The 14,813-nt window shown below is 37.5% G+C and overlaps 1 long non-coding RNA gene across 2 annotated transcripts in view; it reads right to left on the bottom strand.

Annotated features, from left to right (window-relative positions):
- Positions 1-14,813, bottom strand: part of LOC115340694 — a 41,240-nt gene that overhangs the window by 5,669 nt on the left and 20,758 nt on the right. The window contains exons 3-5 of one of the 2 annotated variants that reach the window (XR_003923137.1): positions 11,810-11,938; positions 11,469-11,507; positions 10,905-10,951 (exon numbers count right to left, since the gene is read on the bottom strand). This is a non-coding gene — a long non-coding RNA (uncharacterized LOC115340694). Of the gene's footprint in view, positions 1-10,904; positions 10,952-11,468; positions 11,508-11,809; positions 11,939-14,813 lie in introns of those variants that run through there. The other variant, XR_003923138.1, reaches the window with a different exon arrangement.

Below are 14,813 nucleotides of genomic sequence, written 5' to 3'. Positions count from 1 at the left end.
AGGAGCCCGGGCAGGAGCAGGTTTTCTGGCAGGACTTGTGACCCTGCAGGGAAGCCATGCTGGAGCAGTCTGTGCCTGAAGGACTGCAGCCCACAGAGAGGATCCACATTGGAGCAGTTTGTGAAGGACTGTCTCCCATGGGTGGGAACCTACACTGGAGCAGGGGAAGAGTGTGAGGAGAAAGGAGTGGCAGAGAAAGCCTTATGAACTGACCACATCTCCCATTTCCCACCCCTCTGCACCGCTCGGGGGGAGGAGGTAGAGAAGTTGAGAGTGAAGTTGAGCCCGGGAAGAAGGGAATAGTGGGGAGAAGGAGTTTTTAGATTTATTCTTAGTTCTCATTTTCACACTCTGTTTAATTGGCAATAAATTAAATTAATTTTTAGAATCATAGAATCATAGAATAATTTGAGTTGGAAAGCACTTAAAGGTCATCTAGGCCACTCCCCCCACCCCCTGCAATGAGCAGGGACATCTTCAACTAGATCAGGTTGCTCAGAGCCCCATCCAGCCTGACCTGGAATGTTTCCAGGGATGGAGCATCTACCACCTCTCTGGGCAATCTGTGCCAGGGTTTCATCAAGTCTTCCCAAGTCCAGTCTGTTTTGCCATGACAGTCACTTGTAAGTGATCTCTCCCTGTCTTTATCTCGACCCATGAGCTTTTCACAGTATTTTCTCCCCCTGTCCTGTAAAGAATGGGGAGTGATAGAGCGGCTTGGCGGGCACCTGGCAGCCAGCAAAGGTCAACGCACCACATAACAAATGTTTCATTAGAATTATTTTTATTTCTGCAATATAAAAAGTAAGAAGTAGAGAAAAGAAATGGGGATCTATGACCTAAAATGCAGAAGACTGGACATTTCTTCTGTCTGGTGAAATCTATCAAATGTGCTGATTATTCTGTATTTTCTTTTTTTGCCATTTATTAAATATCTTTTCATCACAATTATTATCATGAGGAAACAAATAATTGCTTTGTAAGTGCACCCATTGCAAAGAATCATTGAAAACATGTTGAAACTATCCGAGACAATTCCACTAAAATTTGCATTAGGAAGAGACAATCACATTCTTCCACTGGACTTCACATTGGATTGTGAACTGGACCATAAAGAGTAACTCCTGCAGCGTGTATCCCAGAATCTTTACTGAAAATTTCAGTAGTACAGGTACCACTTGCAAGAGAATTTCCAAGCCCTTGATGTTATCCAATCCATTCAGGACAAGCTTTTCCACTTTCTTTTCATTCATATTTAATAGCCCTAAGCTTAAGAAAGTCTTCCTTGGTTTCTGCAAATGGATTTTGCCCACTAAGGTAACAGAAGGGGACATTAGCATACTCAGCACATAAAATGCTAATGGCTAACACTTATTGTTAGGCCTTTTGTCTTACATTTCTTTGCTAAGGCTATGTGGACTATCTGACAAAACTCACAAAAGCAATAGAACTTAGAGCAGATACTTTAATTCTATTTTAATTAAATCATTCTACAAAATGTTTTGCAGTCCATATGGTGACCCCCTGCTCTTTTCCATACGCTATGGGGAGAGACTTGTGTCTTCATTTCCCTATCGTGCAGGTTTAAATTAGCCCCACAGTGTTATATTTGTTTTCTGCATTTTCTGTGAGTTTCCTTAAGTATGCAAGAGAGGACCAACCTCCTGCTGTTGTGGATTCATCCAATCCAGCAAGAGCAGAAGGAAATCTGTCCACAGTGAACATTCACTTCATTCTGGTTTGCATCCTGATTTCAACTGGGAAAGATATTACATAAGAAAACAGCTGCTTTTTAAGCAGAAAATAAGTGCTATGCACATTCACTTTACATACTGATTGTGTCATTGTGTCCTTTTGTACAATATCATAGAACTTAGAGTCATATACACTGTTTATTTTCTCTTCTAGTCACTTTAACTCAAACCCAATCCCTCCTTATTTTCATTTTTTTTAAAACTAAAACCAACAATAAAAGTCACCACATCCCTTCTACTGAGGTTTGTTGAAGTCTGTTTCATGGGTCATTATATTTGTCAGTGTATTTTTGAAGACTGTGAAAAATCACTTGACAAAAGCCCTCAGAATCTGATGGGTAAGAATACTATGTCTCAGAATAAGTCTCCTGGATTAACATATACTGATGCTGATGTACTTTAAATTTTGTGTCTCAACTCATAGCTCTACATGGTGGGAATTCATGACAGGTATCATGATACCTAATTGTCTTTCAATAGTATTCTGCATTACAGACATTAGCTTAGCTTATGTCATTACTTCATAGGTGATAGAATAGCTGCTACATTTCTAATTAACTCCTGGACTCTGAACTGCAGTTATTTCCTGAGCAGCAGAATGGAAATGACTGGTGACAGACAAGACTCTTTGCCTACCCAGGTTCTGGCTCTCTGTTGCACTCCTGTTGTCATGCTCTGCTGGAGCAAGGCGATGGGACCAGTGTCAATAGTGATGGCCTGTTCAAGTTAATTGCAGCTGCTGCAGAGCAGAGTAAGGATTGAAGAGTTCAGGAAGCACTTTGGGTTTCCACTGTCTTCTGTTTAGAGCATTTTGGGAACATAGTTTTGCAATATTCTCTTAAAAAGAGACACAAATAGAAGTTGAAAATCTCAGTGAGTATGAAAGTTGGAAATGGAAACTGGCTGCCAACTCCTAAATTGTTATGTGGCTGGAATTTTATCCTGCAAACTGTATGGATTTTTCTGTAAGGTTGGATGAGTACCTTCTGCTCCATGACTTTTTGAATAGAACAGATAAGACAAAGCATTTACAGAAGGGCTTAAAAGTTGTTCCCAACATTATTAGGATTCTGCAAATGGGTAACTTACTAGGGAGAGCTGGGGAAAGGAAGATCCCTTTAAATTGCCAGTTGAATAAGATATGTTTCACACACTTAATACCTTGACAATATTTTCTAAAAGAGAGTTAAACTTTAAAAAATAGCTTTATATTTGTGCTCACTTAATCTTTACATTGATCTCAGTGAGAGGTTTTGAATGCACAGCAGGAATGTAGCTCTGAATCTAGTGGTCTGACTTTGAGTGCAAATGTGACATTTTTGTCCTTTATTTTTATCTCAGATTTTGCTCCACTTGACTCCAATTTTAACACTTTTGTCCTTTTCTTTCATCCATTTATGATCAGTAGCAGCTTTCAAGCCCCCAGCTTTAATGACGAACTTTTAAGACTTGGTATATGATATTCATAAACATTTCTTCATCTTGTTCCATTTTTCACTCACAATACGCAGCATGAGCATACAAAAATCTACAAGGTAGAAAGAGTCAATAATATCTAGCTGCAAAAGTGACTTTTGTTTGACAATTTTCCTGAAGACTGGAGGGATATATAAATATACAGCAGACAAATGGGATCCACAGGGACCCCTTTGAGATCTTTATGAATATTTGAAAGGGCATCTGGATCCATGGCTACACAGGGCAATCAATTGCTATGAATTTTTATTTCCCCAAGCACTCAAAGGGAACGGCATGACAGGTATGTATTATCAGCAAGCTTCATTTAAAGAAACATGGGGTTTATTTTGGTAGGACCAAGGGGGAGAAAAAACCTCATCCATAAGTAATCTCATTTAAATTGAGGCTGGCAAAGCTGGTTATTTAATTACTGCAGTTATTGTAAAACTGAATGCTTCCTATTATTTTTAGATGCTGTATAGTCTTTTTTGAATTCCAGCACTGTTTCTCTGGAAATTTGAAAAGCAGTCTCAGGAGCCTACAGAAATGAATAATGAAAAGAAACCTTTTTATGAGAATTGAAAATCAAATTAGAAATTGGGATTTTGAAGGTGTCCTTCCTTCCTTCCTTCTATAGAGACTACTTTTCAAAAAACACTGAGGGAGAAGAGTTCAGACCTTTAAGCTTATCTTGACAGTCACCAAGCATTTTAAAATCAGAGATTTTGTCAAAGGCAATTACAAATGTTATTGTGTCACTGGAAATCCCATTGTCACTGTCATTTATGTATATTTTTTGTGGTTTATATTTGCAATAAGCTAAAACACATAAACATTAACTCACACTTGTAATAAACCTGTAAGAGGAGGCAATATTATGTCTATTTAAATTAAAAAATAGCACAAGGTACCTTCTATTTGTTTTTACTTTTTTTTTAGAAGTCCAGTCAGGTCCAAAATGTTGTTCTTAACAAAGCCCAAGTTCAAATGGTGTAGAATTAACAACAGTCAGGAGATCAAAAAGGAGTACATATACTGCGGAGATACAATATACTATATACATAGTATAGAAATGAAGACTGGGGTTTGCCTGTGTGGGTACTTAACCACGTATATAACCATAATTATGGTGTGTATGCAGCTTACTTTTCTGAGATCTTAAATTCACTCCCACAAATCCAGCTATTTAGTCAGCCATGACATTACTGGCTCCAGAAATTATCTGTAGAAGACACAAGTTGAAGGACTTGATGCAGAAGGTGTCACAGTTATTTTAAGCTACCCTAAGACATGTGCTCCTTAGTTTTGCCATTTTTCAGTCAGCTCAAATTTTTAGGAAGACTATAATCCAAAACACATTGCCAGTGTGTAAGTTGCAAATAGTATAAAATAGTTGGTAAATTCTAAGCAGCTAGTAGGCAGGGATTAATATATGGAATAAAATGTTTTCTTGGTGACTATTCAGGGTCCTCAGGGCATAAACTTTTTTACCCCAAAATCCATTCCCTTGGACCTTAGTCTTAGAGAGAACTGTTTTTGCTTTACAGTATTTCTTATACAGAGGCCACTGGCCATAAAAGGTATTGAATCCATCATAATCTTGCAGAATTTCTCAAAATCATGTCACAGTTTAGTCTTGCCATTTCCACAGATCAATTCCAGAAGCACTATTTCTATAAAAATAATCTTGGTTTTGTTTTGTTTTTTTTTTTAAATGCCTAAAGCTAAAATATGGAACATATAGATCAGTGTAGCTGATAGCTACACTGATAGCTTGGTAGTTATTGTTTCTGAATACCATGTACTGAGGTTTCACCTCAAGCTATTTTTGATCTACAGATAGCCATTAAAAGACTGTTGACTTATGTACACATGAAAACCTAGTTCAATACTCAAATATATGACTGACTCAGAGGTCCTCCTGGTTAAATAACAAATGAACTAAAAAAAACCCAATACCAACTACAGACATCACCTTTTATTTTCCCAATTTATTTTAATTAATTCATGTATTGGATTTTTAGCTTCACCTTTATTGTTAAAAAAAAAAAAAAGATTAAAACACAGAGTACAAGCTTCCTTGCATTGGCATAGCATAAATGTTGTTCAGTTAAATGCTAGGGGTTTGTTGTTTGTGGATACTGACTTTAAGATTTCAATATTGATACTGGCTCATGTGTGTACTGCATAAGAAACATCTTGCTGTTTATTTCTGTTTGCTGATGGACCGGATACTTTGCCTCAGTTTGTTTGTAGTGTCCCATTGATTTTAAGGTCTCTTGTTTTGAGTAGATGATTGCAAAAATGGCTTGAATACTCAGAATAGCTTGTGTATGCTCATTATTCTCACATCTCACTTCACCTATCAAATTTCCCTTTGAGGAAATGACATAAGTAAGATTATGTATGTGTGATATTTGTAGTGTTGAGTATTAAGCCGTGCCAACCTACTGAAGTCACTGGGATTCTAGCCTGAGAAAACCGTACAGGATCAGACTTACTTCCAAGGTAAGAATAACTGAATTTCTTCCAGAATTTCTTGCATCAATTTTAGAAATCACTTTGCATTCTTCAAACAATTACTAGCTCAAATGAGGTATTTTTCTTTTCTAAACTATGTTGCAATACAATTCTGTCTGAATGGCTCTAATCTCGAACAACATTTATAGGTCAGATTCTACTTCGCTACCTCTGGAAAAAAATTAAATTATTTGTCTCAGGACAGAGGACACAAGATAATCTTTCTGCTTGTCTGTTGTCTTAAAATAAGACAAAAATCTGCAAGAAAACTCCAAAAAGCAGGACACCTAGAAGACTTTTATCAATGAAATTTGGGGTGGAGGTTCAGATGAAAACCTCTGTTAACACCCTAAGACAGTGATACATTTCCATTCATCACCACAGACTTGAGCTCCTCACACAGAACGCTTCCAGCACAACAAAGGAAGTGGCCAAATATCTCCTAAGTCCAGGCTAGCATCCTGTCTCTTAGTTCACTTTTTTTTTTTCCCAATTCTGGTGTGGGATATAGTTATTCAACTACCTCATTGTATGAGAATGTGCAGAGACAGAGATAGTCCTTTTGTGAGAAGATTTCCGACTCCATTCAAAAATCCATTTCAACGGTGGAAGTAGGAATCTGCTCACACACAGACATAAATGTAGGGCTTGATTTTCAGAAGATCTGAGCAGTAAACAGTAGATTCCGAAATTAGGTGGTAACACTGAAAAAAATCAACTCTATCAACACCTGAATGCAGGTACATACATGTGAACATTTATAGCCTCTAAATACATATTTTAAAATTGATAGTTGTCTTTCTTCTGCTTGCACTTGTCGAAAACCAGAAGATGCGTAAACCCATGGAAATATTTCTACTTGTTACTTACCCTCTCTTCTGCCAGTTCATTAAACATTGGTTCAGTTCATATTTGTTATAACAAGACTTTTTTTCACTGCAGTGACTTTTGTTGTCTATAAAAAATATTTTGGTACCAGTTCAGACAATGCAAGGAAATTACACTGGATTTTTGTTCAGTTCCCCCCGCTTCCCCCCTCCCCAGTATTTCTTTAATTCTGAGAAAGGGTTTGGTTCACCATTAACCATCTTCTCTGCCTGAAAGCACTTTAAGAAGAGTGCTGTGGAAGCTCTGATCTATGTTCTCAAGGGAGTATGACACATTAAATTGGAGCTGGGACTGCTTTAATCACCTTTATTTTCATTGTAGGCCAGCACAGTTATTTAAACAGAAACTGGGCTACTAACCTTGTTATTTGAATCTCTCTCTACTCTTTACTGTAGTTGGCAAATCTGTGTCTCTTACACACTCTGTCATTTTCAGATCCTTGCTTTCTGCTTCCTATTCTATATTTAGCCTGTTATTAGAAACATGTTTAACCCCTCATTTTCAATGATATTGAAAATCCTTGCCAATAATTTAAATTCCCGTATTGCAATTACTCTGCATGGGCCGAATTGGCCTTCGTGGCTTCAATGAAATCTTATGCTATAGAGCTGAATAGTGAATTGTGTTCATTTCAGTGTATGTAGGGGAAAACTACAGCTACAATGATTTGTGCATCTTATTCTCTGGAGGCTACATGTGTCTAATATTCAGGCCTTAGGACACTGTTCTCAGTTAAGGTCACAGAAGGAGAAGGGTGTTAAGATAATTGACACAAATAGAGCTAGTAAAAACAGTGCTAAAGTGTCAAACTTTTAGAAAGTTTAAACATTGAAGAAAAGGATGGTCATGGTGGTCCCATCACTCAAGTATCCAGTCAGAGACAAGCTATAGACCCATAGACCATGGGCAGGCATAAGAAGAGTTTTCTCCCATGTAGCCAAGATAGCAAGACTAGAGATGCCTTTCCAGTCTCCTGTCTCTCACTGATATTGCTGTAGGCCCTTTGCTCACCCTAGCTTCATGCAAGATGTGACTGATTTGTCCCGCTTTCAGTATTCTCAACATTTAGTCGCTTTATTGATCCCTTCATTGTGCAGTCTTTTCTCACAGAAATTTCCTTAATCCTGTCTTCCAAATGAGGACATTAACAATAAAATACTGCTCTAGTCTGGAGGATTGGGCTTGAAGGCACCCTGTGATAAAATATACTTGAATATAGGAGGGTTTTTTATATAAAATGCCAATAGAATACAAAACAATACGGTAAAGGCATTCTGATTAGTGACTTCTTCATTACAGAGAAACAAATGCATTAACACTTTAGAGACCAGCAGTGCCTAAAGGAAACGTATCTGAAGTTTTCCTGGCTCATACTAAAAACTGCAATTTACAGTTTTCAATAGTTTCTATACAACTCTGTAACAGACTGAAAAACTCAGATGAAAGAAGAGCCACAAGGATAAAAGAAACCATAGTGATAGCCAGCTCAGGTGAGTGATCAGTCCTCTTTATAAGTATAATGTTCTGGCTACAAGTAAACATGCAGAGAAGTTATGAATTGAATTCTCATACCTAGGTACACATATACTAATACAAAATTACTACATAGTCTGGTTCTTCTTTAAGAAAATCCTTTTGTAGAATTATGATGCAACTTCATTTGGTAAAGGCAGTTATCTGAAAACCATGATAAAATCCTTGTTGTGGGACTATCATTGTACTGCTTCTCTATTTATGTAAGACAAAGGATCTGTGTTATCCCTTTGTGTAATTAAGGACATTAGTAAATAGGATCCACCTGTCTTAATAACAGGTATTCTAGAAGAAGCTAGTTGAGGAGCTACAAAACAGCCAAGGAGCTCAAAGGAAGGCTGATAAATTTAAATAGATTTGCAATCCAGAAAGGAGGAAGAAGAATAAGTTCAGTCTTATTTTCAGGGAGAAGTTCCTCAAAAATGGGTAGGAATGCAGCATACTTACTAGGTATACAAGTGGGTTGTTTCTTAAGCCCATGGGTGGATAATATTGCATGCCTGGCAGCAATATAGAGGGTTTTTTCATTAGTTTTTCCCTTGTTCATCAGGTGGACATGTCCTGTCTTTTCATTAGACTAAGCACAGAGAAATGTTGTACCAATGTGGCTGTGACACTGAGTAGTCCTGGCTGGCAGGAAGACAAAGAGACTTATGTTTCTATGCTTGTTTTTAGTCTGGATTTCTTTGCCGCATTTGAATGTCCCTTAAGAGTTAGGCTGGCCTTTCAAGGCCTTGAAAATCCCACTCCTGCAAATGACCTTTTTTTTTTCCATACCATGAAGTTTCATGCTCAGGCTTCAAGACAGTTTTCATTGTCCTCTTTTTCTCTAAAATAGTTAATCAGAACCTATGCTGTTGGTGATCTGACTGTTAGTAATCTCCTTGGAATACACAGCAAAAAAAGAATTGGTTTGCTCTGCTGGGCACCCATCTTTTTCTCTGAGCCTGCTCTGATAAAGTGGACAAGTGCCAAAGCTGAGCAATCCTCTGCTGTCAGCTCTGTGCTTTCCTTGTCATTCCCTTCTGATTTTTGTATTAAAAGAGGAGCACGATGCAGCAGAGAAGAAACGTACAAAGTGCTGCTCTAGTCAGGTGCAAACGGACAGGAAAAATCTGTGCCAAACCTTATGTGTAACCTCTACAGAGACAAATACTTCAGACCTGGAGTGTGTATGTTAGTGTATATATATACACACGTCACATATATGTATACAAAAAGAGAAGATGGTGGAAATGAAGAGCAAGAGACAGGAAAAATCCCTTAGGATCTACACACAATAAAGACAATATATCGTTAACTACTTTACATATCCCAGTAATAGCAGCCACGTTACTACAATGATACTATGATACTACCCAAGCTAGTGAAATTTTAGATAATCCTTTCCACCAGCTATGCTTTTATGTTTTTTGTGATCCACAAAAGTATGTTATATTTTGGTGTATTTATTATACTTGTAATTGTATCAGAGTTACTGTTTGTTTATAATTGGTCTATAATAAATGATGTAATCTAAGAGGAAATAACTAGCTCTGTTACAAACCATTAATTTCCACGGACCAAAGTTGACACCCTACAGACATAATTTGCAAGTCTAATGCAAGCTTTTTTTTTTTCTTTCTCCACCCCCCCTGCCCTGGTGCTGTCTTATTTACAAGCATCTTGGTTGAATTAATAAATAAACAATAGCTGAAATCTTTCATTTTAATTAGCATAAAGTGGCATTTGTATAGCAATGTTTAGCAAAGAGATCCGAGGTGCTGTCAGATGGAGGATTAACACTGAAACAAAGATCTGAATAAATACATGGTATTTCAAACCAAATTCACTAACCACACATGGGATCACATTTTTAGATAAGGCTCTTGCATTTAATATGAGATAGTACAACCCTGCTGTTTGGACTGTGATAAATTGCTCAGTGCATGTCTGCTGGGACGTAAGACGACAACATATTATTCTTAACCCCAGAACTGTCAAGCCCGATTGTTTCCTAAGAAGCTTGACAGCTTTGGGAGTGATAAAAGGAAACCTCTGGAGGAAAGAGGGGAGCAAGGAGAGAACGTTCTGCAGGTGTTTTTCGTATTCCTAATGGAAACAATGTGGAGCCTGTGTAATTAGAGTGGTTTGGTTTGGTTTTTTCCTCATGCAAAAGAAAGCTAGGAAAATGGCACTGGCCAGAGAAAGGTGTGGCTTTTACTGTTAACATCCTACATCTACAGAAGTGAGCCATCAAGAAAGGAGTAGTTAATTTAGTAGAGCTAATAAAAGAAGCCCATAGATATAGACCACCTGTGATCTCAATCAATTTGCCACTGCCTGGACTCCAGGGTGGTGAGGTCCCTGTGGCAGAGCTTGGCTTACAGCGGCTGTGGTCGCTCATGTGCAAGTAGGGTGGGCTGCTTTGCTCTCGGGCTTTGAACGTCGAGCAGGCTTCTCAGGAGCTTTCTGCCTAAGCTGACAAAGGAGTGCGTGTGGGGTGCTGGAGGAACAGAGAGGGCAGGTGCCAGGCTCTTGGGGGCGGATGGAGGAGGTGGCAGTCCCGGCTCAGATCCAGTGGCTACAGCAAGGTTAGACATTGCAGGACTTCGACTTTGTTGCTGTGTCACGTGAGGCGAGAACGTACAAAATGTTATGGGAACAGCGTGTACAGGCCATGTCTTTGCTAGTAGGCTGGCTCAGCATGTTTTTACGTAATTTTGGAGGGTGTGTGCTTGAAACCTTGATTATTTCCTTTTTTTTTTTTAATCCTGAAGCAAACATGAGATTGCTGGTTCCTCAAATATCCAGCCGCCCTGAAAAGAGAATGCCAACATTTTTCCTTGGGTTTTTCTGGTCTGAATTCTTATTTGTGTTTACATTAAGAAAGTTAGCTTCTCCACTGCTCTTTGCTTCTTGTTGATTTTTTTGTGGTCTGTTATAGTTGTCAGGAAAATGAAAGGTCACTGAGGACATTCTGTGCTGTGCGCAAAAGTATACCAGAAATTTAAGTTCGCAACTGAATAGAGAGTTTAACAGAGGAGCAAGTGGCAAAAGGACCTTCAGAAGTGCATAGAACAGCAGGGAAAGGGCTGTTAAGTAGGGTTTTATCAAGAAGGAAAGAAATAAGAGTATATGAGTATGAATATTGGCAACGCTCTTTGAACCGAATTGCAGATCAGCAAAAGGGAAGTGAGGTACATGTAGGATGCCTGTCCCAGCTCTACTGTCACACTGGGAGAGGAAGTATCCAAGTCTACTTTTAATCCTGAGAAGCATTAGGAGTTGGTGAAAATTTTGGCCAAATTTCTTTGCTTTTCAGAAGCAACTCACCTGCACCAATTCATTTCTTGATTCTCTCATTGCAGCTACCTGTCATAACATAAAAATGTTCCAGTAAAGATTTTTGTTGTCAAAGAATTAAATTTCAGACTAATCAAACTTTCTCAAGATATTTAATTGGATTATAGTTGCTAGACATTGGAGAAAAGACTTCTCATCTCTGATGTAGCTAAGCAAACATTTCTTCTTTTTTTTTTTTTAATCTGCAAGAATTGCAATAAAATTAGGCTTTATCATTCTCTTTCCTCTAGGGCTTCTGAGAAGAAAGAACAATCCAAATACTGTTGTAAAATAATATTAAGAACAAACGAAATAAAATTAATAAAACCAACATGATTTAGAGGAAAACCTGTGGCAGAAAAGTAAAGATGCAGTGGAAATGTTATGACTCTCGGTTGGTGAAGGAGGTCCCAGGTAACACCTCTTGTACTGCATCGCTGCTCTGGTCCAGGAAAGGATGTCTGTACAGGAAAAAAAGTAGAGTCTGAGCAGTGATAGATACCAATAAAGGAGAAAAGGAGCATGAAGAATACAGCCACATTAATACATCAGGAAACTTTTTTTAATAGTAATATTTCATTTTATGACAAAGATTCATTTAAACTTTGCGAGGGAAATACATATTTTTTTTTATGCATTTGTATGTTAGCATTTTCCATGAAGAGAGCAATATAACACCTGCTCCTCCCCTGTTCCTTTTGTACTGAGTTGGCCAGGCTAATTATGTGCCTTTAGCTTTGGATAGAGGTATTCAGCCTGAAGAGATCATCTGCCCTTGCCTCCTACAGCATTCGTAACTTTACTAGCTAGTTTTAAGCTTTGAATTTTTGCTGCAGCAATAGGATATTTATGAGCAAGATGCACTGTTCTGAATTTAAGAGTTCAAGCAACAAGGAATCCATTAGATACCTAAATAGGTTTCTTCATTGCAAAAACAAAAGCCAGCAAAAAGTCATGCTCTATTTCCTAGCTTTGATGGAATCAGGTTTAATGAATGTCTAGCTTTAGTTTTTCATCCATTTGTAAAACTATGCTTGTGTGGTGCTTGTACAAGGTGACTTAGGCCCCTTCAAGAGTAGATAATCACTAAATACAGTCCTATTCCTTTCACTTGGTGGGAAGTCTAGCAGTCTGATTACCCTCCCAAGAATAGAAGTATTTTTTCAACATTGTTTTACACAGCTCTACAACTGAAAAGCTGGGAAGCAGAAAAATATAATTTGACATTACACTGTCGGCTTTTTTTCTGGAGGAAAGGCACCTTTTGAATTTTCTTATGAGAACTGATATATGAGATAAGGAGTCTCAATGATTCCTTAACTAATATATATAGTGTATACACACAGTTATTTAAGGAATCTTTGAGAACCACGAGTATTATAGTTAGTATGATGTTTAAAATACTCTTTAGCAATGTTCAGAACAAACATACGTAAATATATATGTGCCTGCAGGCTAATTTAGATGCAGAAAATATTTATGATGATTAAGATAGGAATCTCTGTGAATCTCATCTTTATTTGTGGTGTATTTTACAGTGAATGGAGCAAATGATTCTGTACATCCTTTTTTTGTTGTGCATTTTTTAACATCACAGTAATTGCTGAAGTATTTATCTTCCAGATTTCAGAGAGCAGAACTGATTGAGATGGCCCTAATGCTTTGCAAAATATTTCTACCTCATCATATTTCTTTATTTCCAAATGTTATACTTTAACATTACATTATAGCACCCTAACCAGGAGGATATTTTGATACTTCTTGGGATTTACAGTCCACCAAGCCCATAGAACAAAATGCAGGGATAAAAGGACAACTGTCATTCCTGTGAAATTTTGCAGTAGTTTGGGTCAGCTGATGTGTGATTGAACAAAAATGAAAAGTATCACCAATACCGAGAAATTGAGTGCTTACCCTGAAATTCAATTAGTTTCACTTTTTCATTTAAAAATTGGAATATTATTGCATTAAAGCTAGCTATCCTGCTCTTAAAAAAAAAAAAAAAAAAGACAGAAATCTCTCAAGCACCTTCATTTATGCCATAATGATACACTGGTTCAAGATGGCTGCTCTTATTGCAGCTTTCTATTTTATAGCTTAAATTCCTCATTGCTCTGGAATTGATTGCAATATAAATCCTAAGAAGGTTGGAAGCAAATAGAAATCTGGATTGCCAGATTTAGAGTGGCATGTATGGATCACACACTTCAGATTCATTTTGACTTGAAGAATTAACAATAGTGAGAAAGATATAGTCCTTAAAAGTTCAGGACTGGGGAACGCAAGAGAACTGTTAACAAAGCTCCTGGGTTCTTTGGACTCTGAAAGCTGAGGGCTGTTTAGAACCAGATTTTTCTTCTAGATTTTTTGAGGGAAGCTGGAAGCTCAGGCCCACATCTGAAGAAGCCTTTGACCATTGCCTGAAGCTAATCTCAGTTTCTCTATCTTTCTTTCACTCACTTGTTCTTTTGGTTGTTCACCCTTTTGCTCACTTGCTCTTTCCTGCTCAGGCTTATACCTTTTAAGCATTTCTGGGTTAAAGTGGAAGAGTGTGACTAAAAACTGCTGGTAATTTGTGTACTATGTCAGAAATTCCTATATCATACTGTCATTTACAGTGGATCTAAAAACATTTAAAACTAAACAAAATAATTTTTTATGTAGGTTGGAGAGGTGTTTGGGTTTTTTTGGGGGAGTTGGGAGGGTGATTTTCATTCCTTGGTAGTTTCGTGGTTGGTTTTTTTTTTGTTTTGGTTTGGTTTATTTTGCTTTAATTAAAGCTCTACCATATCTATTCCTTAGCGCACTGGGCATATAGAGCAGTGGCATTAGTTTCACTCTCGTTGTGGACTATGTTGAAAGCAAAGATATTCAGTATTATACTATTAAATTTGTTATTAATGGGAAAAATGGACGTATCAAAATAATTGTCTTCATAACCAATATAAGATGTGCTTCAGTAAAGGAATAAAACTGAAAAAGGAAAAGCAGGATTTTCAGTTTGCTTAAGAGAACAGTTATTTAAAGTCCATTGGCACCCACCTTGAATGTATATCTGACTGAACAGAAAATGAAGAAAGATATAGAAGACATCTGATTCATGCAGTGTAATAAATCTATGACAGTTATGAGTGGTGAAAAACATTGAATTATAATGGAAATGCCCAGCACAAAATCAAGATGCCAGGAACTATTAATCAAGACCATAAGGAATGCAAAGAGGAGAAATTAAATGCAATGGGCAGTTGAGTAATAAACAGGAAGGACTATCTACCAGGTAGGAAAATTCATATCATCTGCACGTTAAAATAATTGTTCATAATCTACTTAGACTGA

This window comes from Aquila chrysaetos, chromosome 4 (assembly GCF_900496995.4).
Source record: "Aquila chrysaetos chrysaetos chromosome 4, bAquChr1.4, whole genome shotgun sequence".
NCBI lineage: Eukaryota > Metazoa > Chordata > Aves > Accipitriformes > Accipitridae > Aquila > Aquila chrysaetos.
The sequence above is the reverse complement of the archived record's forward strand: the minus strand, read 5'-3'. Positions and strand labels throughout refer to the sequence as shown.